This window comes from Pezoporus flaviventris, unplaced genomic scaffold (genome assembly GCF_033815535.1).
Source record: "Pezoporus flaviventris isolate CSIRO_AGI_PZ_B2104156 unplaced genomic scaffold, CSIRO_AGI_Pfla_v1 ptg000066l, whole genome shotgun sequence".
NCBI classification, from domain to species: domain Eukaryota; kingdom Metazoa; phylum Chordata; class Aves; order Psittaciformes; family Psittacidae; genus Pezoporus; species Pezoporus flaviventris.
Genome location: NW_026892614.1, coordinates 17,400,368 through 17,408,891, shown reverse-complemented (window position 1 = coordinate 17,408,891; position 8,524 = coordinate 17,400,368). Strand labels below are relative to the sequence as shown.

Below are 8,524 nucleotides of genomic sequence, written 5' to 3'. Positions count from 1 at the left end.
TGGTAGGCATAGAGTCTGAACCCTCTGCAGCCTGCCAGGGTTCAAGGACATGTCTCCTCTACATTGTGGAAGTGGTCCTAACTTTGGCGAGACAAGCTAGCCCAAGCAGACACTCTCTCCACTGGGCTTACTGCCTCCGCACAGGAAAAAGAATACTGAAATCATGGGATGAGAGAAAAAAGAAATGCCAGGAGGGTTTGAGTAGTTAGGGCACTCTCCTGCACTCCTGGAGATGTTGGGAGTTCCAGCCTCCACACGCCAAGGGTGACAGCATACCTGCAACCTTTGAACAAAAAGCTGAACTTCACAAGTCCATTCCTTTGTGTAGTCCCCGCTAATATCCCCAGATCTTTGTGAGGTGCGGTAGCACCTTTACTTAACCCATCATTTCACCCATCACTTTGCTGAACATTTCTGCACATAAAAGCAGCTTAAAAGGATGATGCTAGTACGTACCAGAGGTTAATTGCAAAAGTCAGGAAAGCTGATGTTTTGCCTGAAAACAAACACAATGTATGTTTGTACTGGAAGTTGTAAACAAGGAGGCATGCTGGGTAGGTAGCCTCAAGCTAGCAGAAACTTTAAAAACCCTGAGACTTGTCTTTACATTATTTATAGGCTGGAGAAGATTCATTGCTTGTGAAACAACAAGCAGCCCTTGTGCTACGTCTATTGACACAATGAAACCTTCTTGGATTGAAATTTCCTTTGATATCATGTAGACAGGATTTTCTTAAACAGTCTGCGCTCAAGATCACCCCTTCTTTCACATGCACACTCTCTCGCTGTGTCTCATATACTCCATACACTTCACAGTGAACTGAACCCCATGTGATGGGAGAGAATTATCAAGAGAATATGGTATCTTGAAAGAATAAATCCGTAAAACATTGATTCTTATTAACTCAAATAAAAACAAATTTCATGAAGGCATTAACAAAGAGTGAAAAAAATGTTACGTACACAAAGTTGGTGTGCTCTCTGCAGAACCCAGCATGTGATAAAGATGTTATTTTTATAATATTATCAGAAAGCAGGGAACAAAGTAAGAAAGAGTACTGAAAGACTAATTTCTCCCCCAGAAAAACAAGACAAAACACTGTCCTAAGAGAATAGTCTGTACTCACTGCCATCCTTTATCCTGAGAGCAGAGAGCAAGGGCTCAGTGGGCAAAATTCCATTGCATGTAACTCCTCTGAAGTCCAAGATAGTACACCAGAGATTAACAGAGCCTATTTCAGACTCAAAGCAGTTTTGCATTGTATTTGTTATTTATTGAACTGCAGTAGCCCCTAGAGGCTCTCAGTAGGACTGCTGTCTTCTTGTGCTCCAAGAGCTAACAAGAAAGAACAGTGATGGGACACTTGGGCACTTTGATTTCATCAGGGTCTGGCACAAGCTCAGAAGTTTTCTTGCATACCACCTTTCCAGAGACCATCTTCATGTCCTCCTGTTGCATACATTACTGAGAGAGATCCCCTGAGATAAGACCACCAATGCTGGTGGAATTACTACTATACACACAGCTTCCTATTGTCTGCACCAATTCATCTTCACCTGTTACAAGCAATAATTCATTTGCCAGAGAGAAACAATGTCGCTGCCATGTTGTAGATGGGCTTCATAGCAGAAATCTTCTATTAGCCAGTCCCAAGAGCTCCAGAGGAAAAAAAGAGAAAAGTCAAATTTAGCAGTACAGCTGTCAGAAAAACACTAGGATAGTCAAACATGAGCTTCAGCCATTCCCCTGGGGTTGGAAAGAATGATATCTTGTCATGTGGAGATGTTAAGAGAAAAGTAATTAAAAGCTAAGAAAAAAAATAAATAAAAGGAGATCTGTAGGAGCACCACCTCTAAAACAGACATTTTAAAGTGCTAAAGACTGCTGTTTCTTTATCTGGGGAAAATTGCCTGTTCTTTTTGTTGTTTTGTTTTGTTTTTCTCCTTTTCCCTAGCCTAAGTCTTCAAGCTATAACACTGCCAGAAAAAGTAGCTTCACTGCTAAATAGACTTCATGCAATATGAATATATATATCACTACATACTGCATGGACAGGCAAAGGATGGCAGTAGATATAAGAGTAATGCTGTACCCTGCCCACTAAACATACCAGAAGACAGCCTCTGGTGCAGCTGGCACTAGCTAATATGCAGTTTAACTTGCACAGCACACTCCCAAGTCCTAAATCCACTCTTTGCACCACTGTAAGTGGTCTGAATATGGTTCTTCCATCCAAGGTATCCTGACATGTTTTGTATAAGTAAAATTTTCTTTTTGTACTAGGTTTCTTATAAGAATCCTAAATTGTTTTACGGAATTTTTAAAACTCATTAAGGTCTTGTACAATCGGTAAATATATTTTAACTTAATTGTAATGCAATCATTGATAGCATCAGTATTTTGATCACTGAGATTCATCGCAGAGGTGGATGTGCTGTAGTATGGTTGAAACCCAGAGAAGCTCTGACATTCCAGAACAACATTACTTGATTTGTTAGGAAAGGATATGCAAGACAAAATCACATGTATCAAAAGGACAACAAAGAAGGCTCTTGTTTTCAGAAAATAACCTTTCTGAGGAGAAGAACTTGGAGCTATTGGACGATAAAAAAGCTCAACATGAGCTGGCAGTGTGTGCTTGTAGTCCAGAAAACCAACCGTACGCTGGGCTACATCAAAAGGAGTGTGACCAGCAGGTCAAGGGAAGTGATTCTTCCCCTTTACTACACTGTTGTGAGACCTCACATGGAGCACTCTGTTCAGCTTTGGGGCCCCCAACATAAGGACGTGGACCTGTTGGAGTGAGTCCAGAGGAGGGCCACAAAGAGGGTGAGAGGGATAGAGCATCTCTCTTATGAAGACAGGCTGAGAGAGTTAGGCTTGTTCAGACTAGAGATGAGAAGGCTCAGGGGAGACCTTAGAGCAGCCTTTCAATACCTAAAGGGGCTTACAGGAAATCTGGAGAAGGACTTTTTGCAAGGACATGTAGTAGTAGGACAAGGGGAAATGGCTTTAAACTGAAAGAGGATAGATTTATATTAGATATTAAGAAGAAATTCTTCACTGTGAGGGTGGTGAGACACTGACACAGCTTGCCCAGAGAAGCTGTGGCTGCCCCATCCCTGGCAGTGTTCAAGGCTAGGTTAAATGGGGCTTTGAGCAGCCTGAAGTTGAACCTAGTGGAAGGTGTCCCTGACCATGGCAGAGGAGGTGGAACTAGGTGAGCTTTAAGGTCCCTTTCAACCCAAACCATTCTGTGATTCTATGAATCGTCAAAATTAGTCTTTCTGACTAATCAAATTTGTCTGAAACAATCATGGGACCTTGGCAAGAATCTTTATTTTCTCCATAATCCAAATACTGAGCCTTTTAGCACATGGCTGTGTACTGATCTAAAGGAATTAGGTCTCCCTCGTCACCTGCCAACATCAGTTCTGCAGTTTTCCTCAGTGACTTTTCTGTTGCATGTCTTTGCCTATCAATATCTATTGAGGCTGGATGGAGCTTATGCCTCAGGATATTCTGTTATGGCAATTTAGCACCAATTCCTCTGCTGGCTGTGACATGAGGTCCTCAGAGAGAGATGTAGAAGGCATTTCTTTGTATCTGTTTTTCTCAGTATCAAGCCAAGACTTGTTTCTGCTCCTCAAAGATAAGTAGGAAAAAGAGAGGATAAGAAAAACAGCAATGGGAGGGAAAAAATCATCCAAACACATCCATAGGAAGGTCATAGTTAATGAGGAGAAAATATGAAGAATAGGACGTGAAAAGTATAGTGTGACTGAGCAGTGTCACTACCACAGGCCCAGTAGGAGATTAAGGAGACAGGATTTAAAGCAATCATAGCCACTTTTTCTGTGGCTTTCTTTTCCTTTCAGTTAAAAAAACCCAAATGAACTCACTGTTTGTCAGTTTAATTCTGTAATAGAGGCTTTGGCCTGCGCTGACTGGGCAGAGACAGCGGGGTCCCCTGTGGACTCCTCCCCACTTACCTGCATAGCTCCTAGTACCAAATTCAGCCCAGCAATGAAGGGGAGGAAGGAGCACCCAATTGTCAGCTGGAGGCTCAAACAGCACTGCTAGATGTGTAAGGGAGCACCCACACCTCCTGACAAGAATGTTCCTTGCATATATGTTTCACAAAGCTCACTGCGTACTCATTAACTAAATTTCATACTTTGAAACAATGGGCTCAGCCAGGCTTTTGTTCTTGCTGTGAATATGGTTATTCAGCTTTTTGTCGGATCTGACCTAAAGACCACCAACACAAAGATAGGAGCTGAAGGCAGGAAATGCTCGTAAGTTTCACTTATATATGAACTGGAACATAATATAAAATAACTCAGAAAGGAAGGTGTACCAGTACCCATTTCTCATGCCAATGTGTGCAATGGATGGAATTAATAGCATGCCTAATATTTTTGTTAACTCAGAAAAGGTGCTCTGGAGACCTGTTATTGATGACAGTGCTGCATTGTTATGTAGATGAGGCTTCCAACCCAAAAGTGATGAGTGGTGCAGTTCATGCTGCATTTTTGTGGAACAAAGACAAATCTAGCCTTTTAGTCCCTCTGTAGGGTTGACTTTTTGTCATCCTTTAGATCGGATAATTTGGGCTAGTCTTCTGCCTGGCATGAGCAATATAAGTTTAGCAACAGCAGTCATAATGTACTTAAGGATGTAGGAACATTAGGATCCAGACTCTCTGGATCATTTCTCATGTGCTTCCCACAAAGGAAATCTGACTTGACATAGTTTTTGCATTTAAACTGAGCAAAAACTATGCATTACAGTTCCATCCCCACTGCTACCCTAATGAATCCACTGGGCTTCATAAATATAGTTCCTTCAAAGAGATGCTGTCAATAGAAGTAGAAATCATTCTCTTCAGTGTGTGTTTAGAGTTAGCTAAAGGCTAACCAAAATACCCCCAGCAGCTGGTGAGCACTTAGGATCTGTATAGTTTCCAGGTCAGAAGGAATTCACAGGGCTCCAAAACTATGCCGGAGTTGATTTGGTGGGCCACTGCAATTTGAAGTTGAGAGCAGCACACACTATGTATTCATAAATACGTGTTTTCCTCAGGAGTTTAAATTTTCCTTCATTTCAGGCTGTGTAGCTAGTTTGCACAACACAATTAACAGAATTTGTTGCTGCAATAGGAGTTTGCAGTAGTGGTTCAAACAGGACACGAGTCACAATTGAATCTAATTCATCTTTTCCTAACTCTATGGACTTCTCAATGCTAGTGCAAGTAAAGGATTGCAAAAATCCTTTTTTTTTTTTGTCAGTGAAGTAAAAGCTCTGCCTATGAATACATACACAAAGCACCCCTGCTGTAAAAGCAGCACCCATTTTACATTGTCACTTCTAGAAAAGGATTTGACTTCCCAGAGTGAGAGAATGCAACACACTACGATTGTGGATTTTATTCAAACTAGCATCTTCAGCAATAAAGTAGTGGGTGTAATCCTTAGAGAGAGGTCTTACCATTTTAATCACAGTGGTACAATGCTGCGTGTAGGCAAGCGATAAAATAAATTTTGAGACCCTGTTCTGAGCAATAGCATTCCTATGTTCTCACTTCATACTTTTTTTTTCAACCTCCATGAATTAGGATGATTTACAACCTAATGTTAACTTAGATGAAGGCAGAGTTTGCAAGCTGCACATGCAGAGAACAGTATGTATATTTTGGGAGGGTGCTGTGTAGCTCAGATCCCTTCCATCACTTCTGACTTGTATATAGCAAAACTATTTGTTATTCAGTTTTCAAAGACAGCAAAATGTGTCGGCCTGTCACACACTGTAAGCTGCCAACAGGAACTTCTGAAGAAACCCATCTTTCCTTCATGGCTAACAAATAGCAACTTCCAAAAACTAAACACTTGCCTTTTATGTTCTTCAGGAAACAAGAAAGCAAGAACAAAAGAATTGAACATTATCCTCTTCCATGAAGATTCTTTTATGTGCTGGCACTTACAACCTTTTGGAATATTACCTTATTCTGGCTTCATTCACTATATCACCATTAGCTTTGTGTTCTGGATAATGTGGTTAAATTATTGTGAATGCTATAGTTAAATTACAAATGTTGCCTTGGCTGCTAATCCACTGCTGACTGCTTGTTACCTTGGATTGTGTGGCCGGTTACAGTTCACTGCCTTTTGTCCCTGTCTTCCCAGGGTACTATCTCTAACCAATTACCAAGTCTGATGCTTTCTTATTATTCTTGGTAGTTATTAAGCAGAAATCTTAGATTTCCTTTGGCATCATAGCAACAGTGCTAATAAAAACTAGATTGGACCTGGGAAGTAGAAGCTATTTTTTTACCCACGGTGCAAGCCCAGATCAGCCTGCAGCACAGTAGGCTTCCCTGCTTTGCCATGTCAGACCTTGGCTGAGATGCCAAAGTGGACTAATTAATGCTATTTCTGTTGCTGTCACCTACACCCAGGGAGGTAAACTCATACCACACAGATGAAGTCATGCTATCAACTTTTTTGTGTTCCCATGCAGGCCTTCTGGATTTGAACCAGCAGCCCACAACTGACTCTATAGCCTGCACAAATTCCTGGAGCTATCTACTGCCTTTGCCATGGATCATTTCAGCGGTATCCAAAATAAGTCAGTAAACCAGTGGACAGAGCCAGCTGGGAACTGAAATTTTTGTTCGCAGGCTATTGTACGTTTCGATAATTGTAGTCCCCAGTTAGAATAAAAACTATGCCTAAAATAACCATTTTCTCCAATTTCCAATTCTTAAAATAGTATCAGTAAAGGACCATTTAAAAATAGTTTGCTCTGAATCATTTAATTTCGATTTTATACAACAATCAGTGCTGTAATAGCACATCTTTAACATGCTTAACATCACAGACAGATAATGTATAGCAATCATTTACAACACTTTAAACATCTCATCAAAACTAAATTTTCCAGCATTTTATTTTGAATTTTCCCTATAAAAAGTCAAAAATTGAACTTCTGCAAAATACTCTGATTTACATGAAACCACTTTTAATGGATAATTATTTTTCATCACTCAGTGTCTTTTCTAACACTCATAGGTTAGCCATACATACCTAGAACAGCAAAGGCTACTTACTCTGGATCTGCATCTTCTCTCTTTTCTGTGTTATCCTCAGGCTTGATTTGTCTGGTTTCTGGCCCTGTTGGGTGTCATGGCCTGTGCCTCCTTTCCAAACACTGGGAGGGGGAAAGCACAGATATGCCCATCTCAGTGGGCTGGCGGTGACTCTCCCACTTAGGGACCCTCCAGTCCCCTGGCCATATGTGTCAGGCAAGCCAGACTGCTTTACTTCAGAGTTGAAGCAAACACGAAAATTAGCAAAAGGCAGCAGATTCATGTATTGCCTCTAAGACGACTACTAAGATACTATCAAAGATCCACTGCTTGACATCTGTGTCTGTAGGAATTCATTTTCTCTAGGTGTTGAAGCCAATGCCAGGCCTTCTTGTATCTTTGGGAAGAGACAAGACCTTTAAACCTGACTGCCTCATATGTCTTAGATGCATTTCCTTATCATCTTGTCTCTGCAGCAATTTACTACTTCGTAGGGGGTAATAGCACCAGTAATTCAAGTAGCTTTTTACTTTGGCTTTCTCTGTGGAATGATTCTCATGTGAAATCCACTACTTTCTGAGGTCTTGGCAGAGCAGCTGTCGAGGCTGCAAAGGAACAAGAGCACTTACCTGTAGAGAGGCAGGAGCAGAGATTCAACTCAGAGGGAATGTTTGTTTTGTCTACACCACAGGGAAGAGCCATGCTGAAAAAGATGGCTTACAAGGTATAGATGAACAAAGAACTAGGTTTTCCTTAGTAGCAGGCAAGAGCACATGGCATTTGATGTATCTCAGCCAATGTTAGATGCTGACTAGTAGTAAACAGTTCTTTCCCATCTATACTTACAAACCTCTGCTAGGTCTGGGAAGCCATGCTGATTTCTGTGGCAAAAGACATGGACTTCTCATTGGTGCCAACAAAACCACTCAGGCAGGGCACTTTTTTGTAGAAGAACAAGCTGAATTTTATAACAGAAGAAAATGTTTCTACCCCCCCCAAAGAAAACAAAACTAAAAAAAACCTCACTATAACATGGCATTCAACTATATTTTAGCTAAATTTTACATAAATCTGAAGCAAAATTAAAATGCCGAGTGCCATTTCAAATGGAAATTTTAGTTTCATTTTTACAGTTGAAAATATTGTACTCATGAAAACTCATGATTTATAGAATCATGTTGCCTGCATACCAGCATAATACTGCCTTCCTTAAATTTGAATCTCTTGCCTGAGTTCAGCCAAATTTGGCAAAGATAGAGAGTCCTCAGAAATAATAAAGGCTCAGCAGATTTCTTGACTATCTTCAGAGCAGCCTTTGAGTGGCTGTGCAGAAAGAGTGAGACCCTGTCAGCGGCTCTGGGAAGAAGAGGCAGCAATGTGAGTTCACCTGTTACATGTCAAAGAGTTTGCACAAGAAAAAGACATCAGAAAATGTT

At 40.8% G+C, this 8,524-nt stretch overlaps 1 long non-coding RNA gene across 1 annotated transcript; it reads right to left on the bottom strand.

Moving 5' to 3' along the window:
- Positions 1 to 218: 218 nt before the first annotated feature.
- On the bottom strand, positions 219 to 7,651 carry LOC133278294 (uncharacterized). Its single transcript, XR_009746500.1, has 3 exons — positions 7,087 to 7,651; positions 1,373 to 1,657; positions 219 to 283 (listed from the first exon to the last, which is right to left on the bottom strand). It is a non-coding gene; the product is annotated as an uncharacterized LOC133278294 (long non-coding RNA).
- Between the last annotated feature and the right edge of the window lie 873 nt (positions 7,652 to 8,524).